Source organism: Saccostrea echinata, unplaced genomic scaffold (assembly GCF_033153115.1).
Source record: "Saccostrea echinata isolate AGI-Se365-2 ecotype Australia unplaced genomic scaffold, CSIRO_AGI_Sech_v1 ptg000008l, whole genome shotgun sequence".
NCBI lineage: Eukaryota > Metazoa > Mollusca > Bivalvia > Ostreida > Ostreidae > Saccostrea > Saccostrea echinata.
Window position 1 is genome coordinate 10,542,501 of NW_026889757.1, and position 21,311 is coordinate 10,563,811.

The window sequence follows — 21,311 nt, forward strand, 5'->3', positions numbered from 1 at the left end:
ATGGTCACTGTATTTTATTAAAATCTACCTATATGTGAAAGAAGAAAATTGTATCTAAATGCGCTCAATTCATGTGATTAAAACATTCGATAATCCAAATGGCCTACGGGGTGTGACTTTTCATAACCTTAATCACCTATCCAGTTGAATACACTTAACTTTTTTAATACGTGTATCACGTGGTATATATGCACATTTTTCTCACATCTTGTCAGCTCCTATCATCGCTATTTTGGCTTTCTTTATATATGTAGATAATAAATCTACAACTTTGCTAATTGTTGATTATAATAAAATAAAAGAATTGTCTACTTAAAGCGACATAATAGAACTTCGATAATTAGTAGATTTCTTGAAGTGTTAAATTCTCATGAATACATTTGTACTTTGATTCTCGATTGGTAAACATTGTCACGTGATATGAAAATCTATTCTGTCATGACATGCATGTCCCTCCATTTTACTAAAACCAACCCATTCTTTTAATGCATAATATTAATGCAATATTCCTCATAATTATAAAGTTTCATTTTAATTCACTCTTGTTTGAAAACTATCAAAATCATTGTAGATTTATTAGAATTCGTCGTAGAAAAAGGGCCCCCTGACATTAGTTATAGAAATTTATCCCTTGCTGGTATATAGGAAATATTCACATACAAAAATAACCCTTTAGATACCAATTCATTCACTAACACCTTATGTCTCCCTTTTAAAGGTCAATATAGAGAGAACCTTAGTGTTTTTATTTCCTATAACACAGTTTCCTCTGAATGTGCATTTATTGGAAAACAAGATTTGTGAAAATGCAATGATATTGAATTTTGTGGAAAATATGTGTATTAATAATGAGTTCTTTCAGCTAAGAATTAAAAATATGACCACACCCCTATCATATAATATTATAACATATACAATATGTATATTCAGTATAACTCTTGTATATGCATTTAACAATTAATATACAATTAAAGATTGCTCTCATTAGAACATATGTATATAAGATCAGGTTTGTTCTATCATTTGGATCCTCCTTTTTTTTTCATTTTTTTTTTTTTTTTTTTTTGTTTGTTTGTTTGTAAATCTTTGTTTTTCCTCAGGGGACCCAAATTGGACTAATAAAATATTACACTTTGTATATTGTTTCTTATACTTAATTAGAAAGATGAGAAAGGAGTGATTATTGCATACTGAATATACGTTTTTAATTAAATTTTAATGACAACGTACTTAACTCCGCTTGTTTTACTTTGTTGATTAGCCAAAATTAAAAGAAAAACACAAAAATGTCACAAAGTATTAGCTTTATTAACAAAACACTCATGACAATAAACAAGTACCGAGCTAACAAAAAAACCCGAGTTCACCAGATTATCGTAAAAAAAAATTCAGCTCCAGTCTCTTGCAAAAATGCCCGAAAGGGAAGGGGAGATTCAGATACTATTTTGCCTCAACCATGTTTTGCCGTGAACCTCAATTGAAATACTGTTATGACACCTGCTATCTATTCCCTTTCAATCAAAATTGTGGAATAACTATAAGTATTGAACCTATCAATTTTACATACACTTTAATAACCGTCACAACTTTTTTCAGGGTCATTTAATTGACATTCACCTGGAATACTTCTAGTAGTGATGTCTTTTAATGTAGCTACCTTTTTTCCAAATCAAAACCGTACCAGTAAGAATATCATATCGAAAAATTGTTTACAGATAGACTGATGACGGACACCTTATGATCGCATAACCTTCTGTTAAATGATGGATAAAAGTTCTAATTAAAAATAGGGAAAAAATGTTGTTTCTTTATATTTTTCAAAGGATGATCTGAAGCAGTGGAAGATTTTCTCGTAATGTCAACATTTTTTATGAAGGTGTACATGTATGTAAGGGAAGCTACAACTTCTTTCTCGCCTAAACACATAAATTTATTCTTAAGTTTAAATTGTTTACAGATTTCTTTTAGAAGAAGTGGGAACTGTCCCTCTGTATATCAGTAGTACTAACCTATATCTTAATGTATATATGTAAAAGACATCGACAAAATTGACAAGCAGTACAGCGTAATATTTAAGGAATAACTGCCTAGTTTTTTTTTATCAGTTTGCTCGCGTGATAATTTGCATAAACGCGGAAGGCGCTTATGCGTCAAATTATCACGCGAGAAAACTAATTGATCATCATCATCAAACCAAAAAGCAGACAGTTTTTCCTTATATTAACATTTTTACCTGATCCTTATTTCAATAAAAAAATATTTTATTTAATAATAAAAATCTCGGCATCCCCACCAAGTGTATTACTTAGAAACATGCAGCGAAGAAGCATGCATTTCTGTGACGTGCTGAGCAAGTCGCTTTATGGGGTTGTAAAGCTAATATTATACCTTATTTGTAGATTTATCTCGGACACGGACATTGGAAAATGTAAATATATTACTATATTGCCGCCATGTAAGACTGTAAACAAATCGTGAAGAGTCGTTAAAATGAATTTCAAAAAATATTTAAAATAAATTACATCTTTTTTAGCAAAACTAAATCGCAAAAATAGAGTTTATTTTTCATATATTTGTTTTTCCTTTTAGAATATATAGTTAAAAGGGAGTTTTATTCATATTTCTTCAATGAAGATGTTTGGGGTTTGTTAAGTATTCTGCCATTTAATAATATTTCACACCCTTTTTAGAACAATAAGTGCTTTAGTAAACAAAAGTAACCTGTTTATAAAAGCCAGTATAAGAGTTAATAACTTCTCAAATTATTAAAGAGGATTTTAAGCAATCTTCATTGATATTGAGAAATTATTCACAGGATCAAACACATTTCTTGTGTATGGTTGAGTGACGAAAGTTAAAAAATTATCTGTATCACATGTGTTCATGTGTTGTGTTACACAACTTGTGTAATATATTTCTTATAATTTCGCAAAAAAACGCGTGAGTCCATCATTGGAAATGCTGTTTCTCTTCGTAAGCATGTGATTTAAGGCTAGGTATAGGCGTTTCTATGCAAATGAGCTAATAAAAAAGCAGAAGAGGTATATTTATTATTCAGAGAAAGTTTCGATATGTTATAGCCAGTACATTGTGATGTCATATATGACGTCATTGTTCTTACCTACTGGAGGTAATAAAACATATCAACAAAACAGCTATGGCGCAAGGGATTACCCTATTTAATTTTACATAAAAATTGTATGATGCTAAGAAAAATATTCTATAGATTAATAAAACTGCTGCACAGATCCTAGGCATTTTCTCATTTGATCGGAATTTGAGGAAACTTATACTTTGAAATATTTTGCTTCTAAACATACCTTGTTTCAGTTAAAGAAAAAAGAGCATGTCCTTGCGCCAAAACATTTTTGTTGATGTCCATTATAATCTTGTGTAGTAAAGCATAATGACGTCATAATATGACTTCATAATGTGTACTGGGTAATTCATGTCGTGGCTAGCAAGTATATATTAGACAATAAGTTTTAACTTTTTCTGTATAATAGATATAGCCCTTAGGCATTTAATTAGTTAATTTGCATAGAAATGCCTATACCTAGCCTTAACTCACCTGCGTATCAAAATAACAGAATATTTTATCCTGTTCTACATGTATTCTAATGTTCAAGGGAGCTGCAATATTGGAAAGCATTTTTATAACAATTCTTAAAATAACATAACTGCCCTAAGTGAAGAAATATTTATAAAGGAAGTACAAAGAAATTCACTTTTATAAGGATACCCATTTCGCCCCATCTTGGGTTGAACTCGGAATCTGTCTGCTAGTAGTATAGGAACAGATAGACCGCTAGACATCTGCGACATCTAGTCAAATCAAAAACTTGCTTTCCATGCCGATGGAAATCTTGCGGCGTCGCCCTATACTACACGGTCATTAGGAATGGACTTGAGATACAGTTGAACAGAAGCTGTTGCAACGGCTCTTCCATTAACTGTAACTTACCCGAAGGATATTACAGGGATTTTGAAATATAAATCACATTTGCAATCAAGGCAAGGAGCTAAAAAATGTAAATATAAGGATTGAATCATTATTTTTTGAAAGATATACTAATCTCTTAACTGCAACGGTATGTGCAAACAAATTTTCATAACGCGGTAGCGCGCGTTACTTAATTTTTTTGCACACACCGTTGCAGTTATGAGGCTATATCTTTCAAAAAATAACGATTCAATGCTTAAGGAAGCGATTGCAAGGGTCCGTGAAAAAAATCCGCTCAATGAATTTTTCTCATTTTTACATATAATTTGCCTTACGTTAATGGTATCATAATATGAAAATTTCAACCATGGTCATCAGGGTTATAAGGATGATGTGGTTGCCATGGTAACCGCAGTTTTTCAATATTTTGATATTTATGAGGTGAAATTTTATATATCCCATGCAGGTATCAAAATTGAAACAAAATAAAAAAAAAATCCACTAGATATTAAATAATATGCTTTATATTCAATGAAAACAAAAATTGTATCGGAAACTATTGATAGATGTAGTAATGCCACCGCTGCTTTGGGGAGTATTCATTGTAAATTTGCAGTAATATTTTCACCTAAAGAGGAGTTCTCAACGTCTTGACAAAAAATTACCCAATGAATTTTCCAGAAACTAATATATTTTGTACAATTCCTGGATCCGCGCCTAACATGTCAGGAAAATTTAAGTGTCGCTCCTTGAATCATATGACCGCAAAGTAAAAAATGTTGTATATTATGAAAATGTAAATAAATGGACCTGATTGTTTTGTATACTTGTCAATAATATATAATAATTTAATCAACATACGTCATTCTTTATAGTACACAATTTCCCGCAAATCACTGTGTTCGCGAACTTTTCTAAATCACTGTGTTTGAGAACTTTTCTAACAACTCTCATATATGCATGTCAACCAAAGAGAAAAATTGGCACAGTACAAGCTTTAAAAAAAAACTGTACATTTCTAAATTGAAAAGAATTAAAAAGATTAGTGTAGTCGTCTTTCGTTGTTTACGTACTATAACAGTTGAATGTCTCTCTGAAATATTGCATATTTACGACAACAACCCCCCCCCCCCAAAAAAAAAAAATTATAATCCATACTAATTAAAGGTGTGTTTTTCTTTTTAAAATTTCCACAACAACCATACCATGTTTAGAGTTTTCACAGTGACGACCAAAAAATGCTTCGCAATTTATTGCTAATGGAATACCAGCGTTATTCGGAGATGTTTACATAGTTTTGTCACGTGATTGGTGTTTACACTCCTATATATATATGGGGTAGATATCAGTCATAAAAAAAAAGTTTCAGAGAATGTAGACTGCCTTTATGTGAAAAAAAACACAACTAAAGATTAAGTGGTGGATAATTATATTTATATAACTAACAGATAAAGATTGAGGCGTGGTTACCAAGGATTTGTTTTACTGAAGACAGGTATGGTCTGAAATTCCTATTTCATCAGATAAAAATAATCCATATATATTCCTGAGTTATTTTTAAGTGCTCGTTAATTTTATACTTATAAATTGACCCCTGCTTTAAATAATCATAGTCGCCCGCGTGGCGCAGTGGTTAGAGCGTCTGCTCTAGAGTCGCGGCGTAAGGAGTTGATCCTTACGTCGCGGGTTCGAATCCCACTGTGGGACATGGAGACCGGTCCTTCGGATGAGACCGTATAAACCGAGGTCCCGTGTCGCAGTAGGTGCTGGCACGAAAAAGATCCCTCACTGCTCAATGGCCGTAAGTGCCGAGTATAGGACAAAATTTGCAGCTCTCCACCGGCAAGTGGTGGCGTCTCCATATGAGTGAAAAATTCTCGAGAGGGACGTTAAACAACATACAAACAAACAAACAAATAAATAATCATATATCAAACAATCTGACAAATTTTCACCTCTGATATTTGTAATAAAAGTAACATAAGTGCACGGCATGTCAAACATGCAATATAATTCTTTTTTTATATTTAAGTATTGAATAATACGATGGGCAAAAAGTAACCACGAGCTGTGTTTGATTTGGTGGTAATTCTTAGATGCAGGCAATCTTAATTTCCGGCAATTCTTATATTTTATTTAATGCCAGCGAATATCGAGGTCACAAAAGTCAAGTTAGTTTAATTGGGCAAAGGGTTTGACAGGGCTGAGGGAAGTGGGGGGATCGCATACAGACAGTGTTTAAGGGGTTTTTAGATCTGTTCACTTCAAACAAAAGTATAATATCTTTTAAAATTCATTAATAACCCATGTGTTCTTTGATCTTTGACAGTTGTGTTATTTATTTTGATATCAAAACTAAATGCTAAATGCAAAATGCAAATACTAAATAAACGCTGTGCACTCTGCCTGTTGATTGGCGATCCAGCTACATGTAGTCAGTTGTTTAATGTTTAAAATAATTTGCCTGGTCCGTAAACTACCATAACCACTAGAAAGGATGATCATGAGAGTACAGAAAACTCCTTAATTTGTATTGTCCATTTTTATCTAGGTCCCACCATATCTTAAGGTCAGACGATACGTTCCTCAAATATCTGTTATAAATATCTTCTTAATGTATGAAAATTATTCAAAATTTTTAATACATTCTGATTTCTAAACCAGTTTCCTAGTGTCCTTAAAACTCCAAACACCAAAAAATTTGATATTTGCAAATTAATTTTTTTTCCAAATGGATTATATAAGAAAATCTAACCTCTGGTATCTTGCACAAATGCCTTGTAAGGTACCTTAATTTTTTGTGAATAAACATGTTAAAGTAGCAATACTTCAATGACAAAATCTTGAAAAAAATGTTCATAAGTTGTTAACTATCTATATATGTCTAAATTTTTCACATTTGTATTTTGAACCTATAATTTATTATTTACAACTTCAGAATTAACCTCCAAAGTTGGCCAAAACAGCATTTTGTCCGTTAAAGCACATATTTTTTCATGAATTTTAGCCTATAAGTCCTTCAGGGCAGGCTTTCCCCTAAATAAAATTATGATATTTTGATAGGCTGTGATTAAAGGAATAATTTTAGGAAGGATTTTTAGGGGCACCCTGCCCTAGGGTCGAAATGCACCAAAAACCTACAAAAATAAGGAAATCTGTTTTTAAAATCCTAGTTCATATTTATACATTTTATGTTCATAGACAGAATAGCTAGATCGGTAAAACAGCTGCGTAAATACACCGAAGATACTTTTTTTGAGTCGTGGTTCGAATCCACCTGGTGCCACACTTTTTTACACTTTTAAATTATTGTCTTTTCGTAGTCTTTTAATTTTTTTTTTATAGGGTCTTATGTTTTTTCAATTATCTATCTTTTTTGCCCGTTTATTCTTGATATAAAAGGCACTAAAGAGAAAGCAAATCGTAAATTCCACCATAACTAAAACACAGTCAAGCGGAACTATACCTCAGTAAAGCACACTTTCTTCGAGGACAAGAATTATTATCGGCCTCAGGAGCGGCCGATGTGTTAGAATGTGCACATGGGGAAGTGAGTCGTTATTTTTTTCATTGTTAGATAGAATATTTTCTTATTAATACCTTTCATAAAAATTATAAATAAAAGTTTTTAAAATTTGCTTAATAATAATTTTTAATGGTTTCGTTAATTAGTGTTTTTTTTCCTTTTCAGCAGATATCTATTAATTTATGATTTTATAAAAAGTTGTTACATGAACTGCTCCCCAGCATGGGGTTGTGTAAGATACAAACACAGAACGTAATGTTTCCGGATATCAATTAGAGTGACAAATTGATTAAAAAATGTTGGAAAAAAAAACAATTATAAGCAAAAGCACTATAGCTGCAAATGACATAATTTTTTTTTTGGCACTTCGCATACTTTATTGTGATGCTTGTCTATCACATCGAAAACATCGACATTTATCACGTGACAAAGACCCAGGGAATCAGCACGTGAAAAGTTTTTTTTTTTTTTTTTTTATTTTGCAATATATAATTTGATGATGATATAATCCTATTCTATATCGCCAGTATCAATATCCATGAATTAATTTGATTAAGTATACAGTTTTGCAAGTAAAATATATCGTTTACTCTATGTACTTTCAAATTTAATTTTCAGGACTCTTTCATATGGAAATACTTTAAAATGCTAAACATGTTTGCGGCCGATTTGATGCTTTGCATCAATTTCACTTGTTCACACTGTGTTACTCGATACAGATATTCTCTCCTGCGATGAGCATGAGCTGCGATGGATTTCTATTGTAAATATAAATTCCTTAGAATTTACATTGCTCTTATCCTGTTTGTACTACTAGTTCTTGTCTAGGAGGTCATATCAGTATCTACACTCCCTTGGATTTATTTTTTTTTATAATTTGTATACATTAATCATGTTAATGGCATGTTTATTATATCAAAGGAGATATGTTGTAAAATAAAAACACACCAAGAAAAAAAATTAGAAAATACTAGTAGTCATTACCATGATTTACAATGAAAAGTAAGGGGAAAAATCAAATATTAACATTTTGAGATAACGAACTCAAAGTGTTGACAAATAATCATGCTTCATGATAAATATCTATGGAAAGGTTCCGCCTATCTCTACATACTGTAATAAAAGAAAAACGAATTTTTACATGTATTTAGCCTAAAATTGACCGTAACGAAATCAACAAGCTTTTTGTAATGATTAAAACCAATCCCGGTCCTATAGGCCCAAGCTCCATTTATAAAGAAGTGATCCTTTCTCTATAAGTCGCCAATTAAATTGGCGACCATTTTAAATTTACTTGGCGATCGTCAAATTCCGGCGAACTAAAAACATTTTCAACAATTTTTTTATCATAAAGAGGCGAAAAGGAATTTTTAAAGTTGAGAAAATGTCATTTTTAAGCAATGTTTTCTTTGTCACCTTGTTTGTTTTTACAGCGCAAGTGCGAACGAAATTTTGCATCGCGTCAGTGCACACAGAGCTCAGGTAGACCAGATAAGACAATTGCCCCAGGTAATTTTTGAGTCCAGAAAATCGACAATTGTACAAAACGGTAAATTGGATATTTTTTATTAGGAGCCAGCTGGCACCTAAATTCTAGAGGTCACTTAGAGGCCTGAATCTCAAAATTGATTGAGTTTTATTATGTAACACCTATCATAAGTAAACATTGAGCTTTTTTCCAGCATTTTCAGCACTTAAATGTATTTCCAATGTACATGTTCCATGGTTACCACTTACTTAGAGATATCCTCTAAATAGTTTCTTTATTGCATAAATGTTGACAAGGTGTAAAGTTTTTGTGAGAGTGGTTTGTTTGTTTTCCTTAGTCTTTATTAAGGCCGATAAAGATTCAACGTAGCCGAAAATCTCAATTTTTAAAACTTTTCGGCTGTTACCATGACAACCAAAAACATATTTTATGTATTTCTGGTGTCAGTAATAGGCAAAATTTCATCAAAATCGATGAACATGCATATCAAAAAACGTTTAGGTGGTTACAGAGAATAGCTCTTAAATATTAAAACATATAAATAATATTATTAAGAATAATAACTATTCACCCTGTGACACAAAACAGTAATCATACTTGAAAGTCCACCTAAACATTACAAATTGAGTGGAGAGATGGGGTGGGGGTGGGATCAGATAAAATGGAGAAGTATTTCTTGTCGATCGGTCACACCCATCATGAGTTTCTTGTCTTGAAAGGATAAAGTGAGAAGTCGGTAGAGTGAAAATGATGGCCTAACAATTTGAATAAAAGCCACAGTCAACCTTTGACTGAAAGACAGATTAACATTAATGTCATAAATGTCTTTAAAAGAGATTGTTTGAAACTCTTGTATCGTCAACTTATTTGTCAGTAGCCTACATCGGCTCTTACTTGCAACATGCTCTTGCGTATCGAATAAACTAGGAGAGATTAACACCATATGTAGGTGATAGTGGTATATTGTTCGACTGTCCATCTAGTCGCTGTATTTTATGTTTACGCCCGAACTTACGCCAATTCATGTTAGTCCCGATTTTTTACTGGCGTAGAGTTACGACTGCATGGTCATACGACCTTTTATGAAACGGGCCCTTGGCCTACAAAGACTTCAAAGATGTTGTCAATGAGGAACTCCAGCATCTTTTTAATATCAACTTCAGAGTACCTGTGTATAGAATCAGAGGGCCCTCTCATCCCGTAAAAAGAATTGCCGTTTTAAGAAGTCTTTTAACATAACAACACATTATATAATTCTACATAATGTGAAGCTTTTTTTTGGGGGGGGGGGGTAAACCCAACCGGGGACATGAATTTTTTCCTAAAAAATTGCCTTATTGGGGATTAATTGTACTCGTACATTTATTTCTTTTCTCGGGCATTTAATTCTTATTATGATGTGGTTAAACAATTTTCTTAATCAAAGAATTTGAAAACTAAAGAAAAGAATCTAATGTCTGTGTAGATCTATGAGTGCATATTCATTTATTTTGATAACTTTTATTTTTACAGATCACCGTTTTTACCTATAATGAAAATATATTATTATCTAATCCAACAGCCTTGTGAATTGATATTTGAACAAAAAGTTTGTTTGTTCAACGCAACCACTTGTCGGTGGAGGGCTGCAAATTTAGACCTGTACACGGCACTTGCGGCCTTTTAGCAGTGAGGGATCTTTTTCTTGCCAGCACATACGGGAGCTCGGTTTATACTGTTTCATCCGACGAACCGATCTCTGCGTCATATGCATGCAGTGGATTCGTACGATGACCGACAGTGACCGCCACATTTGATTAAGAGTATTGTCATTTTGTAGAGCGTTTTTGTCAAGTTTCGTTGACAAATTACAACGACTGGTAAACTGGTAAATAATGCTATATGTGCATGTACAACGATTAAATTGAAAATTTCCACCGGAGGTAATCATTAAAATTCTTTCTTGTGATATGAAATGTAGATACATGCTTTTCTCAGGCATTTAATTTTCGAATTAAAATTAGTTGGTATGAAGTAAGAAGTCAAATTTGCCAAAATTTGATTTAAGATGCATGTATTCCAGAAGGTCCCTAAAAATTCACGTGTATTTCCTTCTTTTTTAATGCATATTTTTTATTCTACATACATGTACACAATAGACATGTTTTATTTCTTGCGCATGTGCAATGCTGCATTGTCAAGGACTTAGTCCTTAGACTAAGCGTACCGCTTACGACTAGGTTTACGTCGCTTTGTGAAACGCAAAATACGCCCGACTAAGTTTTGGCGTACGCCCAAGAACTAGACTAAAGTTAAATCAAAAACTTACGACTTCTTATGAAACGGGTCCCAGGTCATCAAACAAAGTGTTAGAATTCTGATGAACACTTATTGTGCTCGTTTAATAGCCGCCTTGTTTTTATATTCCTATGAAGCAAAAATTATTCAAAAACTTGTATATGAGAAGAAGACACTTGCTGTGGCCTTCAACTCGACATATTTCACTTATATATATTGACGACCTTTTTTCAATTAACAATCTTACTTCCATACATACCTCCTTCCTACTACTTACTTTCATATATGAAAGCTACTTATATTCATTTGTCGACTCGATATATCCTTATAAACTTAAAATAAAAGGCACCACAGAGACTGTCACATCAGCTTCATATTTAGATACTTGACTGACTATAAACGATAACGGCCGACTAACGACTGAACTGTATGACAAACGAGATGACTTCAGCTTTTCCATCGTCAACTTCCCTTATTCATATAGTTATATTCCGCAATCACCTACATATGGTATTTTATGTTTCTCAACTTATTCGATGCTCAAGAGCATGCTCTGAGTGCGATCATTTTTTTAATTGAGGCAGACTACTGACAGATAAGTTTGATATTACAATGAACAGGGATTTCAAAAACCTTGTTTAAGGTCAGCATTTCGTAAATTTTATGATCGTAATAATGACCTTGTTAGCAGATATACAAGAAATTTATAACCTTGGGTCGTATTATAATTGACAAATTTCAAATTGGTAGGCCTTTGATTTTATACTAAATTTGACTATGGAATATTCCGTCTACCTGATTAATGCATAGGGCCCACTGCGGGTTTGACGAGTTGACAGGGGACTCTCTCTCCTCATATACCTGATCCCACCTCTGTAATTTCTGAGGGTCCGTGTTTTATGCCCTGTTCACAGATTTGTACTGTTTGTAAGTTTGATTTAGATCGATCACTGTTTGTTATCTTCACTATTTTATTTGAAGCCTTTTACCGGTATAGGGTGTCGTATCTTTGGGAGTGAAAAATTCTCGAAAGGGGCGTAAAACCAGATGCAATCAATCTAAAATGTTTAATATGTAAAAATTATTTCAGACCAAAATATTGAGCACAAACACATTTTAAAGCAATAACCCAAGTAACATTATGTCTTTATTATGATATAAATTTATAAAATGTATTCTGTGGCAACTTACAGGCATACATGTGATAAAATTCACACAAAGACATGTTTCAAGTATATTGTTTAAAATTAAATTTGAAAACAAGCTGCAAAATCTGACATAGGCCTGACCACAGTTCATGCCAATATTGAAACAATTGTGCTAACAAAGAAGTGTTCATCCAGTGGAGGATAACGCAATCTTTCGAAATCAGAAAAGAAATTATCATAAAAATAATAAAACTGGGTTTCTTTAGTGCTGTAAATGCCAATTTTTTTATTTATTTATATTTTTTTAGATGAAAGAGTGCAGTAATGTCAGGATTATTGAATATCAACTTTGGTGTGGATCTTATTGAGGCATCAAAAGCTGAATATGACTTCCTAATCGAGGTCCAAAGTTTGAAATACCTTAGAAACGATACCGTGCTGCGATATTCCATTAATAGATACGAAAATCTTTGGCTTCCACTTGTTGCTTCCCAAAATGAAAGCACCTTACAACCTGAGTATTTACATCCACCAATTGACATAGAATGGGTTTGGCACTGCCATATGTTAGCACCACACAAGTATGCAGAGGATTGCAAGTCACTGTTTGGAAGAGTCCTTGATCACTCTGTAATGAAGTCACCAGCTGGGAAACTACGGACAGAGAGGATTTGGTCCCGGGCTTATCCTGGTGACAAATTTGAGCTTAGCTCAGAAATAAGAAATGGGAGGGTACCTCAAACAATAATAAAATATAAATCGCAGTTTACTTTCGATCTGTTGCCAGCTATACATCGACAGCAGGATTTCTATTACAACATCCATCTGCCACATTATAAAGACGACCAGTTTCTTTTGGATGCCTATGTAAGATATAAATTTTACTTAAATCTTAAGAAGATATATCCGAAAGAATTCTTAGTGCCTTGTTATGATATTGATTTACTTTGGCACACACACCAACTTCATCCACTCGATTATGCGACAGTTACGAAATCCCTTCTTGGCCGTATCCTTATCCATGATGACACTGTGACCGATAGAAATCCAGGATCCAAACTATCTGTGTCTGATGAAAATACAAGAAGGCTCTGGCTAGAAACATACCATGTACATTTCTGTAAATGTGGTGCCATGTATAGAGGCGATTCTCCAAGGGGTAAACTTTATCAGGTTACAAAGGAAGATATGGAAAAAATGTGTGGAAGAAAAGCTATGGTAACTATTCATGAAATACGTGTATCAGTCATGTCAGCAAATGCAAATAATGATAGAAAGATTAAGCTGAAAGTTTTCAAGGCAGATGCCGTATCAAGGAAGTATATTCTGATTAAAAAATTGACAGGCAAAATAGGGAACATGACGTGGGGTCACCAGGAAATAATGTTTTTATTTGGTCCTTATGACTCAACACTTGTTTTTGGACTCGAAACAAGAAACAGCATAGTTGAAGGAAGATCCAAATCCGTTGGGGGGTTTCAAGAAAGATTTGGTCCTTACCTCATCCGACCCGAGTTACAGGAAGGTGGCAGATTTCAGTTTGAAAGAGATATGAAGGTAGTGAACACGTTGCCATCAGCAAAATGTTTGGTAAGAGGGGATTTCTTACGACCCGTTCTAGAGGACATTGTGCTTTCTTTGGAGCCAGGAAGCTATGAAGAGGCAAACATGCCAACGAATTTAGAACAACTTTGGGGTCCCATTCCTTTGCCAAAGTCTGATGCAGAAAGCATATGTCAGGTAGCTTGTCACAGGTAACATAATTCAATAGCATATAAATTACACGATTATTACTTGTTTGATCTAAAAAAAAAAATTACAAACAATACAAATCTGTGAACAAAACATAAAACACGGAACCTGAGAGTTGAGAAAACTGGTTACTAACAAGCACTGGTTATGTAAACTATATGATTCGGACAAATATATTTTATATTTTAACTAATGATAGCAATTTTGAGTACATCCATTTTATTTCCTAAAGATTGTAACTCTGTAATTTTATAGGCTGAGAGACCAGAATGGAAATATTATGTTTACATGTCGATTAATACACTGTGTAAGCGTTATAACGTCAGTTGTTCATGTGTTCTATCATGAAAAAATGGCTGCAGTTGCGCATGTTATCGGTTCTGATCAATTACCACTGAGAAAACAGGTAGTTTTAATTAGGCCCCTACGGGTGAAACCGGAGGGGACTATAGGTTTCCTCTGAGTCTGTCCGTCCGTCTGTCTGTCTGTCCGTCTGTCTGTCTGTCCCTCTGTCTGTCTGTCAGTCTGTCCCACTTGGTTTTCCGCACTTTTTTCCTAAACGCTTGCAGATATTGAGCTGACTTTTGTTTGGTATGTGAGTGTATCTTGATGAGTTACAGATCAAGTTTGCATTTCGTTCTGCTTCATTGATTTTTGACGGAATTACGGCCTTTTCAATTTTTAGGGGTTTTCCGCAATTTTCTTCTAAACGCTTTCAGATATTGAGCTGATTTTTGGTATGTGACTTTACCTTGATTAGTTATAGATCAAGTTTGCATTTCGTCCTGCTTCATTGATTTTTGACGGAATTATGGCATTTTCTATTCTTAACGGGAACCAGATTACACTTGCCGGTAGGGGACTAGTATTGCAATTGCAATACTCTCAGAATGCTTGTTAATGTTAACTCATTTGTTAAACTTTTCATGAAGGAGTTTTAAGCTTTTTGCATTTTCAGATAAATTCTCTTTTTAAAAAAAAAGCTCTCAATTATTTTCCAGAAAATTGACACAGTACTCGTAGACATATACATTTAACTATTACTGATACATACATTTTTATTCAGAAATATTATTTTGTATTTTTTGAAATCTATATGATATAGATAGGTTTGGAAAATATTACGTTGGACCAAGGTTCTGGTGAAAGAGCGATGGTTATCAAAACTGAGGAGGGAGATTCTTTTATTCTTGTGGGGAAGTGGGACGGATTTATCAAGGGGATTCCTAGAAGTCAAGGTATCTGATATATATATATATATATATATATATATATATATATATATATATATATATATATATATATATATATATATATATATATATATAAAATATATATTAAAATGTTTATTTTTTTTCATATTCAAATATAGTGTGATTGTTACATTCAATCTGCTCAAAATTTCTTTTCAGGTAGAAAAGAAGTTCCGGGAAATCCGGGTCATTTGCAAGTAAAAGTTTATAGATTGGATCATAAAAGTCCTTTTCAAAAGCAATTAATTAATCTTTCACAACATCAACCAGTAGTGTTTGAGGGACTTAAGTTGGATTTCACTAAAGGCTTAATAACTTGCAGCGGGAGTGCTGCTGGACTAGTTCTAAACTATGTTGCCCTGTCATTTTCCATCGCTCTTCTCCATGTGCTCTGTGTGCCACGTCCTTCCGACTGGAAGCCGGGAATGTCCTTAAAACCAAAATTAACATCCAGGGGTAGACGGAATGTTGAAAGATTTCCAGATGAAGAGATGCCATTTATGTTGGCAGCCGGTCTTCTATATTTAACACCCTCTAATCACTACATATATCGTACATATGGTGCCAATGTTTGTGCTGGCTGTTTTACCGCGGGCATTGTATGTGAAAATGCTGGTGTAGGATTTAAGCGTCATTGTGTCATTGATTCAGATGGAGATGATTTGGGTGGTGGTAAAGTTCCTGGTGGTGGGGTGAGTGATGGGGGTGCTCGCTGGGGTAGCTGTGGAGGCTGTGGTGGAGGAGATGGATGTGGTGGTGGAGGATTTGGATGTGGTGGTAGAGGAGGTAAATGCAGTGATGATGGAGGAGGAGGTGGAAGTTGTGGCGGTGGTGGTGGAGGTGGCAGTCGCGGAGGTGGTGGATGTTGTGGTGGGGTGGATGTGGCGGAGGTGGATGTGGTGGAGACAAATGATTTAACAAAATCTAGATCTTATTTGATTTGAAGAAAATGTTTACATTTGTTTCCGAAAAACGTTTCGGTTCACTTTGAATGATTTTTATTGTGAGCAACATTTTCCAAATATCCCTTTATTTGCGTTTGGATCTTTAAAATAAACTGTTTGAGTTTTTTTACTGCTTTAGAAACATTAGATCCATTTTAAAAAGCTCTTTATGCATGAGGGTACACTTTACCCGTTTTCGTTTTAATATCTCGAAATTTAGCGAAATATAGATCATTAACAATTAGGCCATTTATGAATTTGCACTCTCAGTTGTTGCCCGGTGACCAAGGGTCATTTACATTCTTGTAATTCGCAAATACACAAAGAAATCAATCAGTGTTTTCAAATTTACGAAGCACAATAATTTACACCATTCACTGGAATTAACTCGGTATTCTGGTATATATTCGCCCGCACTCTCCTCGGGACCTAATCATAAAGAAACAATACACATATTGAATATGCAAGTTTTTTTTACCACACATGATTGACCATATTTGACTATTCAGCAGTACTGATTTACACAAACTTGTACTTAATGTTTACCATAACATTACTCGTTACATTTATTTTACTCTACTCATACTATACTGAGATACAATCAAGATACGTTTATGAAACTTTGCACAAACGGAACACCATACTAGAACACAAGCGAACGTTTACTACTAACAAAACTATTTATAGAAACGCAAACTTTACAAACACTGTTAACACAATGAACAATAAGAAAATTTCCAGAATATTAAGCACAATAAAAGCATGCATCGTCCACTAAACTAAGCAGTTTTGATTTTTCAGAAATTCACAGGGCCAAAAAAGTTTTGTGAAGCTCGCTCTTTTCAACCTTAAATGCATGTAGTTTGACTAAAATGCGTTTAATCCAATGCACTTGAAGGAAAGGGATATTTAAAGATTCTAATCGATTCTGAAGTATTCGTTCGACGGAATTTAGATTGATACTATTTAGATTAAATTTCTTGAGTGGGCTCATTCTTTTGAAAGATTGGAAAAGTCCAAATCTGGCAAGAATTCTGGGTAAAATTTAAGAGAGTATTCATACAATTCTATCTAGTCTACTTTTTTCAACGCCTTTGTTTTGTTTTTTCTTTTTGTTGTTTTTTTTTTTTTTTTGCTAACATTCATGTCTCTTTATGGCAGTATATTCCATAGTTCCAAGATCCTGAAATACAATGCTTCTTTTGTAATGTCATAATTTCTATCATATTGTATAAGCTAAAAGTGTGGTCAATACGATAGAGTTTTCGTAAAATTGTCAAGCCCGATAAATATTATAATTTGGTGTCAAGATGGAAATGAAGTATTTAGCAACATATATTGTGCCTTTATACATTTATTGGAAGTACATGTGCAACGTTTTATATTTTTTAAGTATATAATACAGAACTATATTTTATTGTTTAAACTTTTCATTTTTATGAAAACCACTTATTTTATTGGAAGTTCAATCTGACACCTATAATAACTAGATGCTGTTATAAGACACTAAAACCCACACTGAGGTGGTTGCTTCTAAACGCACACTCCTTCATATTTTGGTAACCAAGGAAAAAGCCACACAATTCAACAATTCTATAATTTACACAGTACATGTTTTTGTCAAGTTGAGCATAAAATGCTCATGTGAAGATGTGGCCCATATGGGTCTCTTGGGTAATTATTTCATATACGAAATTCATTACAAGTCTGAAATTACAGAATTTAATTAATGATGTAATTATGTTTGTTTGGTTTTTTTTTTTTTTAAAAAAAAAGAAAAATAAAGATTGCGGATGTAAATTTTGGCCCATAATTAGAACTTTTTGAATTTATTTTCAAAACAACAAATATTATTATTTTAGTGCATAGCGTTTATGAAGAACTCAAAAAAAAAAAAAAAAAAAAAAAAAAATAGCCGTCAACTTTCAGAATTGATCAAATTGTGCAAACTTTTATCAGTATTTGGGTAAGCAAAAACCCTCTCCAAAACCCATACCCGATCAATTTTGCCAAATCCACCCCTCCCCACAATTTGCCTGTTTTTGGAAATAGATAGCACAAAGTTATGTATAAACATCATTTGTAATTATAATATAAAATTTGTACATGTATCATGTGTACACCTTTCTGAAGATTTCTAGACCCGCGCCTCACATTGGACTTGCGTCACCCTACGGGTACTAGTTTTATCATTATCATTATTGGATTGTACATGGGGTACACATCATTATATGAGTAGGAGTTAATTCATTGTGTGTTTTAATTGGCTTTATATTTTATGAAGTTGACGGTACCTATGACAGGTGGTATGTACAAGTTTAGGTATAGAATGGGGTAAAATAATCTGAAATGCAAATGATTAGGTTATAGTTTTATAGTTTAAAAAGGGTTAAAGATCATTGGATTCCACATGCAAGTTATACATTGAAGTAAGTCCCTGGGGTCACTCAAATTCCCTGGATATGGAAACAATCAAATAGCTTTAAATAACATCGGAAACCCCAAAGCCGTCTTTGTATTACGACAGATCTAAATTATATGGTATAAGGGGTCATGACCCCCAAGAGGTCTCCATGGCCACCCCCTGTCCCTGAAACTTCAATTGATCATGTAACTCGGTTGAAAACTTTTCCCCTTGACCATACATAATTTTGTTTCTTGTGTCATTATGTATCTAATGGTATAAAGGTTATGAACCCCTGTAGGTCATCCCCATCCCCTTGAACTTGAAATGTTCACAATATGACCTGCATCAAATTCAAAAGTGCATCAATGATAAGATTGCTTGACAGTTGACAGTCCACTTATGATTTTAAATCAATCCAACCTCCTAAATTTGGAATGAAGATCATTCAGAGAGACACACTATTAAACTTTGTGCACATTTTTAAAATAATTTTTATTTCAAAACAAAGTATTGGTTTACATGGGGGCTGGGAAGGGAGAAAAGGGGAAGGAGTTATCTCTGCAAGTCTTAATTGTTGAATACTCCTAAGAAAAAATCTTCAAAAATCTTCTCAAGAACCACTGGACAAGAAAAAAATAAACTTATGTGAAAACTTCATAATATAGTGTAGGATCAAATTTGTTCTTTCAAAACTCAACTCCTCCTAGAGCTTTGACCTCGGATTTCATTAATTCTTGGAGCACAAGTAGACTATACCAGATACATAATTCTGTTTTTGATTTCCTTGAACACTCTTGCCATGGTTAGTAAAACAAAATATTTTTTGTGAAATTCATTCAAACCACTACTCCTACTAGAGTTTTGGTTCGATTTCAGTGACTTTGTGCACACTTTAATAATGTACATAATTTATTAATGTTTATCAGCTTTTGATTTCCATGAATAATGTTGACATGGTCACTTAAAGTAGATTACAAATGCAGAAAAAAACGTCATTTCTCGACCTCTGTTTGCCCCCAAAACGAAAATGAAAATTCCAAAACCTTATTGCACATATACAGGACACGATCAATCTCATCTTCCAAAGGATGATTAGGCTACTGCGTAGAATGTAACATGAGTTCTGGAAACAAGGATATTTTTGTATTTAAAAAAAAAAAGTCATTTTCGATCCCCATTTGAACCACAGGGTGAAAATGAAAATTCTGAAACATTATTGCACATATACAGGACTCCATCAATCATCTTTAAATCGATGATAAGGCTACTGCATAAAATATAACAGGAGTTCTGGGAGCCAAGGTCTCTTTGTGTTAAAAAAAAAGTCATTTGTTGACCCTCATTTCACCCCAAGGGTGAAAATGAAAATTCCGAAATCTTGTTCACATCTACAGGACACAACTAATCATCTTCCAAAAGATGATTAGGCTACAGCGTAAAATGTTAAACGAGTTCTGGAAAACAGGGTGTTTTTGTAAATAAAAAAAAAGAAAAAAAAAGTCATTTTTGACCCCCATTTACCCCCCATATTGAAAATGGAAATTCCGAAACCTTATTGCACATCTACAGGACACCACCAATCATCTTCCTAAAGATGATTAGGCTACTGCGTAAAATGTAGGAGGAGTTCTGGGAACCAGGTTTTTGTAAAAAAAAAAAAAAAAAAAAAAAAAAAAAAAAAAAAAAAAACGTCATTTTTGTCCCCCCCCCCCTTTTGCCCCTACATGGGGTAATATTCAAAATTTCAAAACTTTATTGCACATCTATAGGACATCATCTATCGTATTTCAAAAGATTAGTTGGTTAATGCTTAAAAGAGGAGCTTGAGGAAGAAGAAAGTACGACAAACGGACGGACCAGGGTAACAACAATGTACCCCAATTTTCTTTAGAAATTGCGGGTATAATTAGGTTTCTATACAATTTACTAGAATCTTTTGCCGAAATATTCCTTGTTTCTGTAAACACATCTTGTGAATCATGCTGCTGTTGTATTATTACATTTACATAATAAAACCAATAAATAGTGTTTTCGACTCGATATTTGTAAACCATAATGAGATAAGTGATTTCTTATATGTTTCGCCAGAAAATATATCATGTGCATTTATGATTATGAATACTATTCATCCTCTTCCAAACAAATATATGAAACAGCTATAAGTACTAATCTTAGCAATTTTATATACACGTTAAGAAACGTCACAACTATTTTAAGGGCCGTTCAATTAACAATCACACGAACATTTTTGGGGAGTGGTGTATTTTAATGTAGTCTATAGCTACATGTGTACTTTTATTTGTTAATAATAGCATCTCAGAAAGTGTTCATAAACAGACTGATGTCGGACGTCTTCTGATCGCATAAGCATATTTTCAATGATAAACTTTCTTTTTTTTTAATACAGAAAAAAGTGTTGGCTCTTTTTATCTATCGTCAAAAGATGGATCAAATGCAGTGGAAGATTTTCTCGCAATTTCAACATTTTTATGAAGTTGTGCGTTAGGGAAGCTACAAATTCTTTCTCGCCTTATTACGTAAATTTATTCCTGAGTTTAACATATTGTTTACA

At 33.5% G+C, this 21,311-nt stretch overlaps 1 pseudogene; it reads left to right on the top strand.

Annotated features, from left to right (window-relative positions):
* LOC133181346 (uncharacterized) overlaps positions 1-16,301 on the top strand; it is a 42,406-nt pseudogene extending 26,105 nt beyond the window's left edge.
* The last annotated feature ends 5,010 nt before the right edge of the window (positions 16,302-21,311 follow it).